The sequence below is a fragment of the Rhinolophus sinicus genome, chromosome 17, assembly GCF_057876585.1.
Source record: "Rhinolophus sinicus isolate RSI-liver-muscle chromosome 17, RSI-T2T, whole genome shotgun sequence".
In the NCBI taxonomy this organism is placed as follows: Eukaryota; Metazoa; Chordata; class Mammalia; order Chiroptera; family Rhinolophidae; genus Rhinolophus; species Rhinolophus sinicus.
In genome coordinates, this window is record NC_142517.1 from 192,307,682 (window position 1) to 192,328,580 (window position 20,899).

Below are 20,899 nucleotides of genomic sequence, written 5' to 3' on the forward strand. Positions count from 1 at the left end.
AGCCTACAGTGGGATCTCGCTACCATTTGACTTCTGAGTATCTGGTATAATCCCCAGATGTTTAATGAGCTTCTACTTTCATACCCCACGATCATTTTCCAAAGCTCCATGACTTTGTTAGCAGCAAATTTTTGGCCTCCACTGGATATATAAAGAACAGAAAGACAATATACGTGTAGGTTGGTAAAAGAACACTTTTAGAATAGCATGCAGCATGAGTGACTTTTATCTTCTATCCAACTCACTGTATAAAGGATGAAACACCACTTTAGGACCATAATCTTGGACTAAAATATTTCATGTTTTCCTTGGAATATCTTTGTTCAATTAGCAGAAACGTCAATTTATCAGCCAAGTATGTAAGTCCTCTTGGTTCACATTCATCCAACTTCACTGATGAACAAGGCATAAGTCACAATTAACCTGAAATGACTTTTAACACAAGGGTGTTCCCTTTATTATGTTAACATTTAAATAATGTGCTTCCTTCATATAATCATCAAAGACAAAATCAACACCAAAAATGCTGTCAAGCTTGTTGAGCAATCATGAAATTATGCATGCATGTATGGAGTGAAGCACTTACATAACAGGAGATAATCAACTATAACATCAGAATATTGTGGCAAGGGTGGGAATGAAGTGAATATGAACTGGCCTGTGAGGGGAAAATGAACTCATTAAGAAGGAATGAGTGGAACATCTTGGATCAGCAAAGTTCTGACTCATGTTGCAAAAGAGAACTTCCTAATTCTCACACTACACCCTTCTCCCTGGGTCAGTAATAATTCAATCAGGGTAGACATTCAAAGGAGTTAATAGAGCATTTCATTACTTTCTTCAATAAATATTATCAGCCATCTACTATGCATTTCAGAAGCTACTAAAGAAAATAGACAAAGTTTATGCCTTCATGGAGTTTGCCTTCTAAATATACAGCACACGAGCTGATGAGAAGTACTATGAAGGAAAATAAAGCAAGGGGCTGGAATGATGGGGTCAAGATGCACATTTCAATAAGGCAGCAAAGGAAGACCTCCTTACAAGGGGAGGGCAAGTATAAAGGAAGTGGTGTGGGTAGGGAGGTAGACACGGCAAAATGAGGAACTTGTTTTCCATTTCTGTATTTTTTCAGAGAAAAAAAAAAGACAATGGGATCAGCTGAGAGTGAGGAGGAAAGAAGGAATGTTGGAAGTTTGAGGATTGAGGAGAAGGTGTAAAGTAACTGTCTGGGGGACTGACTTGACCTGGCAGAAGCAGAAAGTTTGCTGGACAACACTGAGGGACTGCTTCCTATCTGTGATCATTTTACACTGTGAGCAGTCAGTGTAACCATGGGTTATCCTCTAGCTACAAAAAGCTGCTCAGGTACCAGGTGGAAAAGGGGTAGAAAGATGGAATTCCTCAGGGTTGGGGCAAGAACTTCAGGAGAAACAAAGAAGCTGAGGGTGATTACGTTGATCGATCGTAGAATGCGGGACAATGAAATGAGGATAAAATGATGGTGAAAAGTAGATTAATTGGGCAATGGATAAGAAATCCTGGTGTGACTGAAGTGAATTTGGAGGATTGCCTAGAGAGCTGGAAGATAACTTGATTTCGGTGCCAGAAAGCTAAGAAAAGGCCTTACGAAGGTTGGAAACTCAGCCTAAATGCTGAGTAAACAAGGTGATAAAGTCTTTCTCATGAGAGCCTAGTAAAGCTCTCAGGAGAAACAAGCAAACAAAAGAAATAAAACCAAAAAGTAACTGCTCTATCCAGAGAAATACGAACTATTATCATTGATTTTTGACCCCAGCAACCAGTGTTAATGAGTTAAAAAATTGTATATATTAATAGGTACATATATATACATATATATATATATATATATGTATATATATGTATATATATATATGTATGTGTTTATATATATATATATATATAGTATATACCATATATATATATAGTATATACCATATATACAGGTATATATATATATATATATATATATAGTATATAACATATATATATATATAGTATATACCATATATACAGGGTGCCAAAAAAATGTATACAAGTGGATACTTTGGTCAACGTTGCTCAAGCAGTAGTTCGCCGTAATCAGAAGTGTCTGGATGCAGATGGTAACCACTTTGAGCACCTCTTGTAACTTCAGAAGTCAAACATGACTTATATTCATCTTTTATTATCAGTATGTATTGATTATTACAATTTTAATAGTTTTTTTCCTCCTTAAAATGTGTATATATTTTTTGGCACCATATATCTATCTATGTATCTATCTATCTAGCTATAAAATGGCCTCATGCTGCTAGAGATTGAAATCAGAATTTTACACTTGATTTATTTCCTGGTGAAAATTCCTTTCAACACTGAACCAAACTGTAAAATATTCTCTTTATCTGAATTCTCAGCACAGATAATTGTTCTAAGTGGATTACTTTTTATTTTTTCCTTAATCCTGATAGTTGGAACTTGTTAGCCAGACTAAAAGATCATTGTTTGTTTTATATTACCTAGCAAAATTATCTTTTCTGTGATTACTGAGCCCTGACAATGGCCGTTTACTTTCTCTCCCTTCTTTTCCTTCTTGTTTATTCTAAGCCTTTTCTCAAATCATGTTTTGAAAGATAATTTTGGCATCTAATTTTTCTTAGCAGGTGGCGGAGCGAGTCTGAAACTAATGAATAAAAATTGCATATGAATTTTGTACCTTTAATTACAATTATGGACATAAAGATTTATGTAAATATTCTCAAGTTTGGTGAGATATATATTAAACATTTTGGAATAACAGTGATGTATTTCATCACGCTCCCCTTCCCCTACCCAAAAAAGTAACTTTGAAGTAAGACATTCTTCTGAAAATTCAACTAATGATCTGCACATAATGGATGAGACTTAACTAAACATAGGAGTGCAGAAGAAAAACTATGTAACAGAGAGGTGTATGATAGCCTCTTGAAAAAAGGAAGCAGATCCCCAATTGTGATTCACCCTCTATTGCAATATCTAACAGTAAAATAGCAGAAACCTATTGTGAACTTTAAAGACAACACTAAAAGCAAACACATACAAAATAAAATAATTAAGGCCCCAATAATACCCTGTATACATAACTGCAATGGTTATCTCTTTCACTTTTTATGAACGATGTCTGGTGCACATTTGTAGCAATGAAGTAGCCAGCTAGTATTAATAAAGCCTTTCTCCATTTTACAAAAGTAAACCTAGCATTGTGTTTTTATAAAATATTTTATTATGGAAAAAAAGTCAACATATGAAAATAACAGAAAATCATATACTAGACACTTAGGTATCCACTGATTAATATCACCTGTTGTGTTCCTCCTTTCCCTCTGATTTGCTCTCTCTCTTTCTGTCCCACCAACCCCCAAATTTCTCACCTTTTTCCTCTCTCTAAAAACTGAACTATTATGACTATGGCTAGCCTTTCTCTTTCCCTCTGTTTCCATACTCAAAACTAGTCTCCTCCATCCTAAAGTCATTATTCATTATTCCTAGGTTTAGGTTTTTGTTAGATGCCTCCATAAACAATGCACTCTATTACTTTACATGTTTTTCATACAGGATAAATTATATAATATTATATGCATCATTTTGCAATTCAACATATTATTTTTTTGAAATATATACAAATATTATTGAAACATAGAGATATTGACTAAATGCTAATACCCCCACAAATTCATACATTGAAGCCCTAATCCCCAGTGTGATAGTATTTGGAAGTGTGGCCATTTGTAAGTTTTAGGTTTAGATGAAGTCATGAGGGTGGAGCCCCTATAATGGGATTAGTACCTTTATAAGAAGAGACCAAAGAGCTTACTTTCTCTCTCCACCACATTAGGACACAAGCAAAAGATGGTGTCTCCAAACCAGGAAGAGTGCTTTCACCAGATATTAGATCTGCTGGCACCTTGATCTTGGACTTCCCCTCCTCCAGAACTGTGAGAAATAAATGTTTGCTGTTTAAGTGAACACTAATATTTTGTTATTATATTTTTTTATTAATATTTGTTAATATTTGCCTGAACTAAGACAAAGAGAAATACATTTCTATCTAATTCATTCATTTTAATGGTTGTAGTATAATATTTCCAGTTATGAATAAATCACACTATATTTGTGCATTCTTTTTTGAGTAGGGTTGCCAGATTGGGCAATTCTACTTCTTATGGACAATCATGTTATTTCCACATTTTTACTCTTGCACAGTGCTGTAGTAAACACCCTTGCACCCATAGATGAATTAGTTGAAGGTAGACACTAGAAAAGAAAGTGCTGGGTTTAAGGATATGAATATCTCCCAATGCTAAATATTATAAAATGCTAGGTTTAAGTATATGGACATTTTCTTATACTAGGTATTATAAAATTGCTCTCCAAAGCGTCTATAATTAATACTCTAACAGCAATAGCTAAGGGTTCCTGTTTCCCCTGTCTTCACTAAATAGTAATAATAATATGATTAATATTATTAAATTTTCCATTCTGCTGCATACGAAAATGTATCTCTTTGTTTCACTTTGCATTCTCTTGGCTGGTAGTGGAGTCCAGCATTATATTTACCCCAGCGATGTATTAAGTAGTTGTATAAAATAATTGCATGGGATGGCATAACAGTGCGTTATGCTTCTCATGTTGGTTCCATAAGTGAACATTACCTATGGTTCTGGGTGGAGGAGAGGGAAGGTCATAGTCTCTGAACTTCAAGCTGGAACCGCAAGGTTTGGGAGATGTCGACTAAATGAGAATCTGAAAAAAATGAATGAAAATATACTTGTGAAGATTCCTTCAAGTCTCCTAACAACTTCAAAAACCTTGCATGACAATGTGAATGGTCTTTGATGAATTTAATTTCTAGGTTGTACAGAGGTGAGATACTAGAGCTGTCTTACTTGCACAACATATACTATTAATTAACTCATAGCTAGTTGTGGGTGACAATAAACAACGGTAGCTAGAGATTCTTGAAGAAAACAACAGGTTTTTACAGTTTACCAACGAATAGCACAAATTAAGCTGTTTATCTATAACTGATACTATCAATGCCCCTGGTTCAGCTTCCAGCTCAATTCTGAAGAATGTCCTTTCTGTTAAAGCCAGTGAATGTGTCTCTATGTAAGAGTAATAAAATGGACTCCCTTGCACCAAATCAAATCTCCTTAGCTTCACTTCTTAATCCACCCACTGATGCAGAAACCAGGTCTGTAACACAGGTGCAACCTGACCACACCTTACATCAGGTTCAGAAGGGGTACCTCTAGCTTCCTGTCCAACCAGGGCGTTCTCTGACACCACACTGTAGGACCTGAGGGAACCCACTCCACACTCGTGCACTTACATCTTTGAGTTGATGATTCATGGGGCAGCGCTTGACCCATAGGATGGGATCTAATGGATAAATGCATCTTCCTTTCTTTCCCCAGGTGAATTGTCCTGATACATACTTTATAGGGATTTAGGAATAGGTCTGATCTTTAAGGTTGATAAAAGAAGGATAATTCAGCAAAGCAGACTGTGAAAGAGATGCAAGTGAGATAAGAAGAAAACCAGGAGAGGAAAGGGAATAATTGTAGGAGCAAATTCTTAAGGGTAGGAGTGAGATGCAGTACATAAATGGAGGGGATAGCTATAGATTGGAACAGGGAGAGTGCATCCATTGTATCAAGATGAATGTTAAAATGTGCGACTACAAGGGTGAGCTAGCTGATAAAGATGGTAGCGGAAAGATGAAGTTCTCTTCTGATTTCTTGAATGAATTCAGGTAAATTTAAAGCAATGTAATAGCCTAAGGTGAGGAGAAGTGTGGGGATTTGGGATATCTGAGAAGAGATGTGACTAGGGAAGGTACCAGAATTAGTGGCAACTCTTATCTTCTTTATATCTTTCTTAATGCACTACTCAATTTATAAAAGATCTTTTCATAATTACAACTTTAAACCCCATGTTCTTAGAACAGATAAATTATTGCAGTGATTCTCAAAGTGTGGCCCCTGGACCAACAACATCATGTTTCCAACAACATGGTAACTTGTTAGAAATGAAAATACTGAGGCCTTCCTCAGACCTGAATCTGAAACTGTGGGGTGGAGCTCAGGTATTTTAGGAAGCCCTCCAGTTAATTCTTATGAGAACTAAAGGTATAGATCCATTGGACTACTATTAATCCTTACTTAATTTACCTGTACACAAATTATCTGTGCAAATTTGATTTATAAAATGTTATTTTAAAGTAAATACAAGAGCTGCAAGATGAACACAAACTTTCATTTTAGAGTATGTTAATATCTAGAACTAGCCATTTTCTTTAAATATTAATGTCAACATATTTATTAAAACACCAGTTACATACTTTTCAACCAAAGCTATTATAATTATTATTTGAATTTGAGTTATTACAAAAATTCCTATAAAATGTAAAAGCAATATTTTTCCATATGTGTTAACCAATGTACAGCCTAATATTCTTATCGGATTTTAAATAACTGACAGCTATTGGTTCAAATTAGATCACAATATTGTAATCAATCATGGATGTTATTGGGGCAGTAATTTGCTGAGATTGCACAATGATATTTTAGATTGGGATTGAAAATAATTTACAAAAATTAATACAACTATAATTTAATATATATGTATATATATGTATTTATATATATTTAGTCACGGGATGTGGAATACAGCATAAGAAATAGAGTCAATGGAATTGTAATAGCTATATATGATGTCAGAGGGGTATTAAATGGGAGTTATCACTTTGTGAAGGGTGTAAATATCTAACTATTACATTATTTTGTACCCCTGAAACTAATAAAAAATGAAAAAAAGTAATGTATTGAATATTTTCTTCCATCATTTCATTTTTGATATGACAAATTACTAACCAATTTGTATGTGCTTTCAATACCGTCGATATGACTAAGAACAATATTTTTAAAATAATTAGATATTAAATAATTAATTAAATAATAATTAAATATTCTCCTAAGTAAATGAACTATAATGTAGATAGGGTATTTTATTAAAGTTTTGTTTCAATAACTTGATATTTAAGGGCATAATAAAGGTGCAGCTCTATTATTGATAGTTATTGATGAGAAATAACAAATGCATATAAATCTGAAATACTTCATTTATCAGTCTCAATAAAGTAGCTTCTAGGTGGGAGTTATTTGGATATTACAGAGATTATCTTGAATATAATATATAGCATTCAAAAGAGTTCTGCTAAGAACGTCTCCCTCAGTACTCTATAACAAAAGGTCCACAATGATTTGGTCAGTCATTTAAAAACAAAATAGTCCTTAATATTACAAAGTCATCAATGATTCCCAATTTCCTACCATCTGGGGAATTGCTACAATCTACTCTGTCTCCCTCAGTGTCTCATGCCCACTCAGAAATCATTTTCCGAAGATTTTAGGAAAACCATCATCATCATCATCATGGTCATCATTAAAAACATATTAAATACTGATTTCTGTACAAAGTGAATAAAGGACATGACTTTTGCCTCCGTGGAGTAAAATAATAAGGAGAAGTTTTCATTGCATTTTGCTTTTTTTGAAAATATCATTCCTGTGTTCCCTTTTTCTTCTTTTTCTTTGTCCAATTATTTCTATGACATTCGAATTTAAAATAAAGTTTAACCAGGATGATATAATATCTGGAATTTACTACAAAATACTCCTGTGGTGGGTATGGGAGAAGAGTAGGAGGATATAAATGAAATAAGATTTGACATTTATTGATATAAGATTTGACATTTATTGATAACTGTTGAATTTGGGTTAATGGGTGCATAGAGGTTCATTGTTCTTCTATTACTATTGAACATGTTTGACATTTTCCATAATAAAAAGATAAAACAAAGTTGAATCTCATTTAATTTTGTTTGGAAATTAAGGACTTCACTGCAGTATTTGAAATATTAATAACTGCATACTGGAGTGTTGCAAAATAAAGTTTGAGAATTAATGTTGAAATCTGTGGAACAAATTTTCACAGCAAGAATAAAAAAAAAACACATCTGGTAGCAAACAGATAGCATAATAACTTTCTAGAGATTGATAGGAAAATAACACCAATGTTCTTATCACTTTCAATTTGCGATAATTGTGAATAATTGCAAAGTCTCTCCAGGTTGTTTCTGGGGTGATCTGACATCTGAACTGAACCCAGTCTGACACAGCTGGTTACTATGGGCAACAGCTCAGCTCTAGCCTGGGTTTAGCTGTCTTCACAGACACTATGTGGCACAAGGGTATATGGGTATAAAGAGCAGTGGAATGAAGTGAGGGATTTGAGAAAGAAATATACCAATAAGCTCAATAACTGGATGAAATGACAGAGATTTCACAGCTATCCTATCAAAGCATAACGCACACAAACTTTAAAGTATATATCAGGCCTGTGTTTGAATCCCTTGTCTGTCGCTTAATTTCTGTGTCACCAGAGATAACTTTCCTCTAAATCCTTGTTTGTTTGTTTGTTTGTTTGTTTGTTTGTTTGTTTGTTTTGTAAAATGGGCATGATAACACACATCATCACAACGTGGTGTTGTAAGGTTTGAGTAATATTTGTGCATGTCACATTCTTGGAACATACTAGATAATACCCCAGATGGTAATGATTTATCCTAACATGTATTACATGACTCAATACCTAATGGACTAAATTCTAATTCCATGACATTAGTGGATGCAAGTGATAGGAACAGGGATATGCTATTCCTATATATGAGTTGCACAAATTCCAACTATCCCGTCAGTACCAGAAGATATCATGTTAACTTGAGGGTCAACCGGGCAAATTCAGAACTGGCCATGGTGATATTGCCCAGACGTGCAGCTTTTGGATGGTTTGGTGAAGCAGAAAGAGAAAAAATACTAATGGACATGTCTCTTGAGCTATATTGACACATTTAGCCAGATTAAGCAGGCACTGTATGGTAGACAATATCTATCTTGGACTGCCATGGAGCTGTAAGGCAAAGATTTTGTTTTATGTTTTTTTATGAAAGAAAACCAACTTGATTTAGACAATAAGACTATTGATGGCAAAGTTGGTGTGCATTTTTTAGTTTTTCCTTACACCTTATGTTATTTGATCGTTGTATCCCAAACACCTAATGCTGATCTCTAGAACTTCTCCATTTATTCACTGAACAAATAATTATTGAGTATGTACTAAGTTCTAGACACGACTCCTGGTGCCAAGGATGTGGCAGTAAATAAAATACATGAAGTTCACCCACAGAACTCATATTCTAGAAAACAATCAATGTTTTCTAAATTAATGCATATCTCAAGAAGCCCCTGTAAACAGGCTCAAAACTTTCCCTAGAAAGTTGGTTGGGTCCTGCTCAAGAATCAGCTTTCTGCACTACTATGAAATAAATAATCTTTGTCTTTAAGATTATTTTCCAGCAGAATTTCCCCAATTTCTAACTCTATGCTTTAATTTTGAGCAAAATCCTCACTTGTGTATTCAACCAAGATAATTTATCCTTGGGTACCTACGTATATAGAGAAACAAACCCCTTGACTATTACCTTCTTCAGTGAAATTCATCTAGCTGCGGAGATCTGCTAAATGTAAATTTAGATTTGTCACTAAATAAAATGCATTCAATGAGACAAATGTAAGAAAGTTAAAATAAAGCTTCCTTTAATTTGAAGGTGATAACTATTTGAAACCGATATTTGCATAGTCACTACTAAATGAAAATAATATTGTTAGTACATATATTTAATTACCAAGTAACAGGCATTGTTTTAAACACTATACATACATTGACTGTCTTAATTACCACAAAACCCTATGAGGTAAAGACTACTATTATCTGCATTGTATAGATGAAGAAACTGAGCCAAAGGTAGGGTTAATGTACCCAAGCTAAGAAAATGGAAGAATCAGAGTTTGAACCTTGAGTTTCTGCTTATAACCACGTCATGTGTCCACTAAGAAGACAAACAGATTTCAACTGGTATATCCATAAATCACAAAAAAAGTACATTTTAACTTTAATGTGATAACAAAAGAAAACAAGTGTTTATACTACCTTTTCTAATGACCACCACTTGCTAGAGATGGTGTTACATGGACTCTTAAAATTTATTTCAATGGCTTTAGTAAACTGCTTCAGATTTAGAATTTGCTTAATTTATTAAGAGTTTTATGTCAAAAATTGATAATACACTCTAATATAAATTGATTTTCTTCAGAAAGAAAAATTTTGTTGTCCATGTATTATTTGCTCATACTAAATTAATTTATCTCATTTAATCCACAAGATGGCACTAAAACATACATGCTGTTCCCTGTGTTTTACAGAATAGGAAAGTGAGACCCCAGGTTATTATATAACAAGTTTATACAATTATTAGGTAAAAGGTCTGGGAACCAAACATAAATCTTATTACCATGTTTCCCCGAAAATAAAACCTAGACGGACAATCAACTCTAATGTGTCTTTTAGAGCAAAAACTAATACAAGACCCATTATTATATCAAATCATATTATATTATATTATATTAATCATATTTATTATATTATATTATGCCCGGTCTTATATTATAGTAAAATAAAACCAGGTCTTATGTTAATTTTTGCTTCAAAAGACGCATTAGAGTTGATTGTCCAGCTAGGTCTTATTTTGGGGGAAACATGGTATGCGCTTCCTGATTTGGTGAATCAAATACATTTTTAATTTTTTGACGTATTTTATTTATATATAGTATTATAACTAAACCCCTGTTGCAATTTTTTACTAATACCTAGTTATTCAACCCAAAGTTATCAGAATTCCACAGAAGAAAAGAAATCTGCAATTATACAATTGAGTTACACTGGTCATCTGAATCCTGAAAACATACAAAGACTAGAGTTCCCCGATCACATTGTGCATTTGAGGGTGGCTCTCTGTATGACATTTGATTTCTAAATTTATCTGTGGTTCTCTTCCTTCCTGCTAGAACGTAAAATCTAGGGAGGCATGGAACTTAGTGCTGTTCACTAATGATCACTGATGATGCCTTTATACTACTCTTCAGGGACATATGTCTTAAGTACTACGAACCTTCTTCTCCATTACTAATGTCTTTGTTTCTGGCAGTTTCAAGGATGGCTCAACATCACACCAATAGCTTCAGGGTACCTGGTATTACCCTGTTTCCCTGAGAATAGGACCTAGCAGAACAATCAGCTCTAATGCATCTTTTGGAGCAAAAATTAATATAAGACCCAGTCTTATATATTATATTATATTATATTATATTATATTATATTATATTATATTATATTATATTATATTATATTACATTATATTATATTACCGGGTCTTATATTATAGTAGAACAAGACCGTGTCTTATATTAATTTTTGCTCCAAAAGATGCATTAGAGCTGATGGTCTGGCTAAGTCTCATTTTCGGGGAAACACGGTAGCTACAGCCAAGAGTCCTTTCCCATGGCTGCCTTTTGCACAGTGAAAATTCCTGGCCATTTATCTCTTTTTCTTTTTCTTCAGATTTTATTCATCAAGCCACCACTTTTCATTAGTTGGTGATTCTTAATGGTTTGAAGGTCATTATTATTCTAATTAAAAATCAAGGACATCCCCTTAGACAATGCACATACAAATTTGACATTTTATTCAGGGTTTCATTGAATCCCAAAAACCTCTGGACCATGGAACCAGGGTTAAGAAGTAAGTCCTGATTTTTAAAAAGTATAGCATACAGAAACGGTATACAAGTACATAAAGACACTTAAAAACACCAGAAAGAGTTTTATAAACACACACACACACACACACACACACACACACACACACACACACACACTAGAAGCCTACAGTCTGACATTTACTTTCATTTTATCAAACTTCTATTTCTTCAGTAATATAAAACTACTCCTTGAAGAAAGTAAAATCATTCAATTCATATTTCAACTTAGATATCTAAATAGTTTGGAAGCAGTAACTGTTAACATTTACAGTTAAAATTTATATTCACATCTGATTGATGTGAGATTCATTTGTCCATGCATGAAAGTGATATTGCATAAAGAGTTGTTTTCTGTTGTACCAAATCCATTCAGCTTGAAGCTGTTTCCTTCAAAACTCCTTTGTCAGATTCCTGTAAATGCTTTTGGTGTGATTCTAGATTGATACTCCATTTGATATTCCTGATAACAATGCCAGCAACAACAACATAGTTACAACACAATAGGGCACTCCTGTTTGTTCAGTCAAGGTGCCCCAATGTTTCCACGGTTACTTTCTCCTCTATTATCATGTTCAAACTTCCCTACCCAGTAATGATGCAGGGAAATTCTTTAATTTAATAATGGCATTCCTTTTCCTTATTTATTTTATTGGCTGGATATTTCCTTTTTGTCCCGTTCCCCTTCCTGTCTTTCATGACCTGATTTCAGTCTCACATATCTCTTTTCCTACTTCGATATGTCTTTGTCTCGCTTCTCAGGCTCTGTGATTTCTTTTGTGTCTATTTTCAAAACAGTGATCATTTTCCTAAAATTACACACACACACACACACACACACACACACGCACACACACGCACACACACGTAATCCCACAGAAGTCCTATAGCATCTTAAAATCAGTTTAACTGTCAAAGTAACACCTCATTCATGAAAGTTAGATTGTCATGTTGCCAGCTACAAATACGATCAAGCTCAAATTCTTCCCCATGGAACACTACCCATGTTGTCATGACAACCAGTAAAAGTTGGTTTAAGTGTCATTTCTATATGAAAGATCTACACATATTTTGGTTAAAATTAGGAACATTTGATAAATTTTTGCAAATTTTCACACTTCAGGTTCACTTCAAGCTTCCAAACTAAAAGTAATCAAATTTAGTAACAGTTGAAAACATGAGAATTTTGCCATCCTAGTGAAAAAAAATTATTTGGTTGATACAGAAGATACATAGCAATGGAAGTTACGATTTATGAGTGATATATTAAAAGCTACTGGTAATTTGTGGATTTTGTCTGATTAGAATTTGAGATTTGGATGTGTGATGATGAGATCTGTGGGTCTTTACCATCTATGGAGATAGTAGTGGAATCTGTTCTGAATTAGTGATGTTTATTTCTTGAATACATCCAGTAATCCTTCAAATAGTAATACATGATGAATATTAAATGTTAAACTAAAGGAAGCTTGGATAAGAGTGAAATTTTATTACCGCTCTGCTAATTGTATCTTTTCTGAAAGATTTCAGTGATTCATTGATTCAGAAGGCTTCATATGCCATTTTGTGAATTTTTTTTCACTTTATTCAATACTCTATTATTAATATCAATATTGGACACTGAATTAAAGACAGGCTAAAAACTGCTCTGAAAATCTTTCTTCTTAAAAATAATCTCTTTTTTCTATTCTTGATCATCTCTAGACAGTATCACATGTCACACCTCTTTGCAAATAATTCGAGTATGTCTTTTGACTGTTCCCTTTCTTTTTTTCCTGTTTTATAAATCTCAAATTGATCCCAGCTCTGATCCCTCAGCATCATTTCTTTGACAGTAATATGGAAGAACTGTGATTCAAATCCTATTCAGTCAGCTCTCTAATTCAGTAGGCTCCGTCTTATGCTATCAGGATCCCAATCAAGTTCCTGGGTGGCCTTCAGAGCATCCGAAGCACACCTGAAACTTCATGGTAAATTTTAAGTGTATGCTCACACATATGCATTTTTATGAGGGAAAGAGCCCATAAATGGTATCAGATTAGCAAAGCAGATATTACCCAAAATTATCAAGGACCACTACGTTAGGTCATAATACGGAATCGCAAAGAATTCATGGTGAGGTACAAAAAGAATGCTAAGTGAAGTAAATCAGACAGAAAAAGTGAGAACTATATGATTGCACACATATGTGGGATATAACACTGCAAGCTACAAACGAACAAGACAAACAAGCAAGAACTCATAGACACAGACAATAGTTTAGTGGTTACCAGAGGGTAAAGGAGGAGGGGGGTGGTAGAAGAGGGTAAGGGGGTCAACTATATGGTGATGGAAGGAGAACTGACTCTGGGTGTGAACACACAATGTGATATATATAGATGATGTATTGCAGAATTGTACACTTGAAATCTATGTAATTTTACTAACAATTGTCACCCCAATAAATTTAATAAAAAGAAAAAGCTGATTTTGAGTCAAAAGAGTTGGTTTTTAAATCCCAAGTTTTACCTTCTAGGGTAACACATAGGAGAAAATATATAGGCATTATGTATTCTACTATAAATTTTAGAATACAATAATGATTGATAATTCTGGAAAACAGTGAAGTCTATTACAGGAAATTAAAAACTAAATGCAGGCAAAATCATTAATAGTAATTCAATTTAAAGTATGTCATTGCTGTAAATTAATTTCCACATAATATTCCTCTAAGAACGGACAAGGAAGATGTTTTTTAAAGGACTGAACTATCTCCAAGAAACAAGAGCATAAAAAAGAGAGAGAAAGAAACAAATAAATTCTAGAAAAAAATAAATGTTTAATACAGTTTGTGTTATAGATATTTGGATAAGTCATTGCCCCTAGGTTATAAATTCCTTGAAATGGGAAACTTTAATAAACATCTTTATAACTAAAATGAGTGATTAGCATTGATTGGATTTAACAGGTTCTCAATAAATCAATGGCCACATTTCCTAAGGGATCTTAAAAATCAAATTAGGTGTTGTCTCCCTACACATGAAGAAGTTCTCTAGTATATATGAACAACTGCCCTTTAGGTAAAGATAGAAAACAAGTTTTAGGTAGAGAAAACTAAAGCAATTGAAAAACCTATAACAAATCCCTATAATAGTGCCATAAACAGACATCAAACCAAAAGGAAAAGAAATCCCTTATACTCAGTGGGGTCTCAGTGGATAACTTGAACTTGAAAGAATAAGTCACCTAAAGGGAAAAAATATATATATGCCCAAGAAAATGATAAAAGAAGAAGAAAAGCACATTAAGAAAATATTACTTTTCTAAAATAAACACTCCTTGAAAATTGCATTTACTAGAGGATTAAGCTAATGTTTAATGCACTTAAATTAGCACTAAACTGAGAACTCTACCCAAATAAGTTACTTTGGAGGGAGAAAACTTCAACAAGTCACCTGGATTCCATTAACTGTCTCACAAACATGTAGGGGTTTCAAGCACAGATGAATGACTAAAATTATTTGGAGTTTGGTGGTGGGGGTTGAAAGAGGTTTCCCTAACAAACTCCACACTGTTACTACGAGCATTTACACTTTATCTCTAAAATGTATTGGATGCCATATAGACAGTATATATGCTTAGTACTGTGTTAGGTGCTGGCGATATAAGAAATTGCCAGGTGGCACATAAAACTGATCGCAAGAAACAAACAAGACAAACAAAGTCATAGTCACAGACAACAGTTTAGTGGTTACCGGGGGTAAAGGGAGAGGGGGGAGATAGAAAAGGGTAAAGGGGGTCAAGTATATGGTGATGGAAGGAGAACTGACTCTGGGTGGTGAGCACACAATGTGATACATAGATGATGTCTTACAGAATTGTACACCTGAAATCTATATAATTTTACTAACCAATGTTACCCCAATACCTTTAATAAAAGTTTTTAAAAAACAAAGTGAGGCAGGGTTAAGGATGGAAGGAAAATGGGAGCACCAAGAACACCATTTACTAAGCAGAGGTAGGCAAGGATATTGACATACGGGATGGATGACTCGGTCTGAGTCAGACTAAATTAGCTCTCAGCCTGCAAAGTCCTGACAAGAAGTGAAGACTGAGAAAGCCACAGTAATGGTGCCAGAGTGTTCCAGGTCAGGCGCAGCAGTTCAAGCTAGCCTGGGTTGAGAAAGATAAAACTTGCTCTGTGGACTGTGGACTGTGGTTGGAAAGTAAAAAAATCAAGGCACAACAGACGAAGAACAGCAACAGCAGAAGGCGGCGGGTCAGGACCCACGACAAGAGTAAATAGAGGAAGCAAGTTTTTGCAGCAAGGCTTGAGGCCAACTAACATTCAGTACAGTATTTTAATGGGGAATAACCATCAGAAAGGAGAGCCCTCCTTGTCTTAAAGGAACCATTTTGTAAAGATGGGCCTTTAGATAAATTTATAATAGACATAAGTCACTGTCCTTGCTGTCATGCAACTAGTTCCAGAGATGATATTGTCTATATCTCCAAATAAATAATGTTACTGTGCTTGCACAGCATATAAAACATAAGATATGTTAAGCCTTATAGAGGATACAAGGATGAGACTAACATGCTCACTGCCTTGAAAGTTTTCATAGTCGAAGAAAAAGATAAATAAGGAGACAAAGTTCACAGTTTCATAGAAGTACCAGTTAAGTGAAAGTGTGTAGCCAGGTCTAAAATGACAGCGTGCTGAACTTCTAGGGAACAACAAAGGCACTTAGATCATAGTGACAAACAGCACTCAAACACAGGGTTAATCATTTCAAGCAAATGTTTCCTTCAGAGAAAGAAAAGTTCTGCCAATAGCAGATGGAGACCTGAAAAGATTGCCCATTTAGTTAAGCAGTAATGAAAGCCAGTGCTGTTGACATATCATGTCAGCCACACCTGCAGCAAGAAAAATGACACCTGGGCACCAATGTGAGTGCAAGTGTGTGTGTGTGTGTGTGTGTGTGTGTGTGTGTGTGTGTGTGTACATGCTTCTGTTGAGCATTCTTAAAAATCGATAGTCTTCTTTAAATACTTCCATTTCCTTTCTTATTATTCAAAAAAGATTGTATTAACTTCTAGTTTTAAGACATACATGTCATTCATTGTACATTTGCCCCATTTACTTTCATTTCTTCTATTTTTTCTATAATGGAAACAAAAATTTACCTTGGAGATTCACAAATCAGTCTTCCTTGCTATTTCTCTCTTCCCACCAGGAAACTATGTTTGTGTTCTTCTGTAACAAATACAAAATTCCAGTGAAATTCAAATAGACCATATGAAAATCAAAAAATTGTGTCTAAATAAATCATAAGTTGTAAACAGAAATTGTGCTTTCCCATTTGCTTTAAACTGTACTAGTCAACATATACTAAATGAAGAGAAGAAATTTGGTAAATGTGATTATATAACAAAATTCAATTAAGTAGTTGAAAATTTGACCCTGAAGTATGTTCTAAAGAAATTGGTTTTAGTCAAAAGATCTCTAGAGATTTCAAGTTCAGCTGCTCAAGACAGTCAATGCTCTCTCGTGAATCAGAAATAATGGGTGTGGAGATGGAGAATTATGAAAATTGGAAAGAAATAAAATTATTTCAGAGGACACAATTATATGACTGAAAATACAAGCAGATCTACCGAACAAATGTCTGTGGATGAAAAAAAGAAAGAGAGCTAGGCCTCATATGCCTGCCACAGTGACTGAGAAGTTCTAGAATTGTCCGGTGAGCCTGTGGGGAGGTCTGATATCATGTCCACGAGTCTTCACATAGTCCATCATCCCCTTGCCATAGTCAGGTTGACTATTTTACACTTTTTAAATTGTTTCTATTCTTAGCTATATATTGATTAATTTATATCCCTGATGGATTATTCATTAAAAACAGGAAGCATAGATGTTGAAAAACAACCTCTTTTTAAATGATTATAGAAAATCTGATATTTTTGCAAATTTACTTAAGATCATTCATTCATTTATTCAACAAATATAGAATAAATGCCTACTGTATATCAGGCATTATGCTAAATGTTGGGTCTAACATAAACAAACCAGACAGGATTTCTACTCCCATGGATTTTATAGTTTCGTTGGTGAGATAATAAAGAAAGAAATAAATCAATACATTATTATCAACTCTTATGGTCACTATGAAGAAAATAAGGTACAATAGAAACATAACTGAAATTGGAAGTCAGATAAGACATCTCTGAAAAAAATGAATATTAAAGATGAGATGAGAATGATGGAAATTTGAGCATTCCAGAAAAAGAAATAAATAGAGGCTGGTGCAATTTGGAAACAAAACAACATCATTGTCGCTAAAGCTTTGTACCCAGAAGAAACTTGCACTTAGAAAGTTAGGCTTTGACAGACGGTTGTTGTCCCAAGTAAGGAATTAGACTTTTATGTAAGTGCAGTTGGAACCATTAAGCAGTGGAATAAACCTGTGCCTTTTCAATGGTTACTATGCAAAATCTTCTATGTAGAAATGGTTAATAGGGTGGCAAGGATGGAAATAGGGATGCCACTTAGACGACTACTGCTGTATTCCAGGAATTTACTTTGATAAGTGCTCTAAGCATATCTACAGAATGAGTTGAACTATGATGAGGGCAGTGGAAATGGGGAGAAGTGGATGTATTTGAGAGGCCATCACATGAACGGTGTCCATTTTCTCCTGCCCGCACCCAGGTGCCCATAGCAGTGAGGTCAGAATACACTGTTAGAGCCCTCAGATCCTGGAAACACTTGGTTTCAGACTGCAACACTTAGAGCTGATAGAGACAAACCAAAACTTGTCAAAGCTTGGACCAATGGTTGTGGGACATCCAAACAAGTTGTTAAACTGTAAAGGCAGAACCAAATATGGGCTATAAATAAGAATAAATTGAATACAAATGTCAGCGATCAAATGAGGTCAAAGGTTAAAGACAGAAGTGGAAGCCTGGTTTAAAATAGGCTGATCTTTTAGAGCCAGTTATCACTTGACTGAAATTTTATTATTATGGTTCCAGAAAGAAAAGGGAGGAAATCCCTAAGGCTTTAAGAGAATGCTTGAGCTTTGGTTGAATAAACTGAACACTTTTTATAATTTACTAAGTACTGGGCTATTTACATGTATTACCTCATTTAACCCTCACCACCATTTTAATGTCACATGCACTATTATAATTATTACACGCATTCTATAGATGAGGCTTTGCTACTGTACTACACTTCCTCTTTACAAGGGATTAAAGGGTTACATACGACACCTGTGAGGAGAACCAGGGCCTATCCACAGCAGTACAGAGGGAGGCAAGTTTTGAATTCCAATTCTCTGTAGACCTTTCTGAAAATCAAAGAAGCTGTCTCAGAAAGAAGTGGGGACCCCATAATTTAGGGGGTTCAAGAAGAGCTAAGAGATACACACAGTAGTTATGCATGACACTAGATAAAACACATTTTAAGTTCCCTTCCCATTTGAAGATTCTAATTCTATATATGTAGTAAAAGTAGTTAAGTGAAGTATTTAAGTATTGTAAGCAAGGGAATTAGGTTAAGGTAAGCTGCATCCAAACCTTAGGTAGTCTGTCTACTACCAATTGTTTTGTTTGTTTGATCAAGTTGCGTGATCTTCTTGAGCACCAGTGTCCTGTCTTTACTGATGAAGTAACAGTACTGACCTCACAGGGTTATATATAAGATATTAGAGACAATATACAAAATGTGCTAGGTACAGTATTTGACACCCAGTAAGCATCACTAAACGGTAGCTGGTGTTCATGCAATTCAGTGAATTACATATTGCTTAAATTTTGGTCCACACATAGAAGCACTTTCATGATGTTTCAGTGATTAAGAAAAAGGGAATTCTAGTTTCCGAATGGCTATTTCATCATAAGAGTTGAATTTGAAGTGATCTGGGGTATAAAGGCAAGAGGGAAGAAAGAAAAATAATTCAGAAAAGACAGGAGGTCTTATTTGTACTTTCCCATCATTCATCTTGGTCAGATTCCCCAAGTTACCTAAGTAGTAGATTTTGCTGATAAGATAATCAGGCGAAACAAGCCAATGTGAAACAATGTGGAAGCACCACACTGAAAACTAAAATTCTTTCATCCAGAAATTACCTACCAGGACAGGTAGTGTACTAACAGCAAGATAATTTTCCATTATTTAATAAAAATCTTGTTCAAGCAAGAAGTCATTTTATTGTTTTATTGTCCTATATCAATTGTGACCATTTCTCTTTGTTTTCCCCTCTACTTTTTTTTCTTTCCAGGATTTCAGTGATCATAGAATTTTCCTCAGCCCAGAATTTTTTTTTTTTAATTGTAGTGCAGCTTGGGGAAAGGGAAGGCCAGAGAAGGGAAGACCAACCAATTCAAGGTTAATAGGCTCTGACAATCCCACGGCTCGAATCCTAACACACAGAGGAGCTTTCCCTCTGGCAGACCTCCAGAGGAATAGTTCAGAAGACATATGGTCACCTGTTTAGAATTTTAGGAGAGATGAACAGTTTATAAACCCTATTTGGGTGGTTCTAATAGAGTTTACCACTTCAGGGGTCCCAGTTCAATGGAGATACCCTAATAGTCCATCATTGTTCACTGAACTTCCTCTGCCCTCTAAGTACACTTGGTTATTGTTGAGTTTTTCAGGTGCATGTTTTTCAGGGCCACTAGCTACCCCTGCAGACCAATCTCACTGGCTGTGGTCTATCGGGACAGGGCATATTCTGCTACCCCCTCTTCTAAAGCTCACCATGCCTCTACTTTTGACAACTTCAAAGCCATTAGTTAGCCAAATTGAAAAATGGAAAACCTTCGCAAAACCTTACAAAAAATGTGTCAAATAGGAATGTGCTCCTTGCACATACCAAAAATTAATAATAGTGAGTACAGTGACTATTAAAGTGTGTGGGGGGGTATTTATTTCATAACAAAGAGGGCAAACCTACAAATCTAGGGGCTTGTGCAACAACTAAACAATGACATTGGGAATTTGGGCTCTTTAAACTTTAAAAAAAATTTTTTTTAATTTATTTTTCAGTTACCATTGCCATAAAATATTATATTAGTTTCAAGTGTACAAAACATACTGATTGGACATTTATATACCTCACAAAATGATCATCCCAGTAAGTCTATTACCCATCTGAC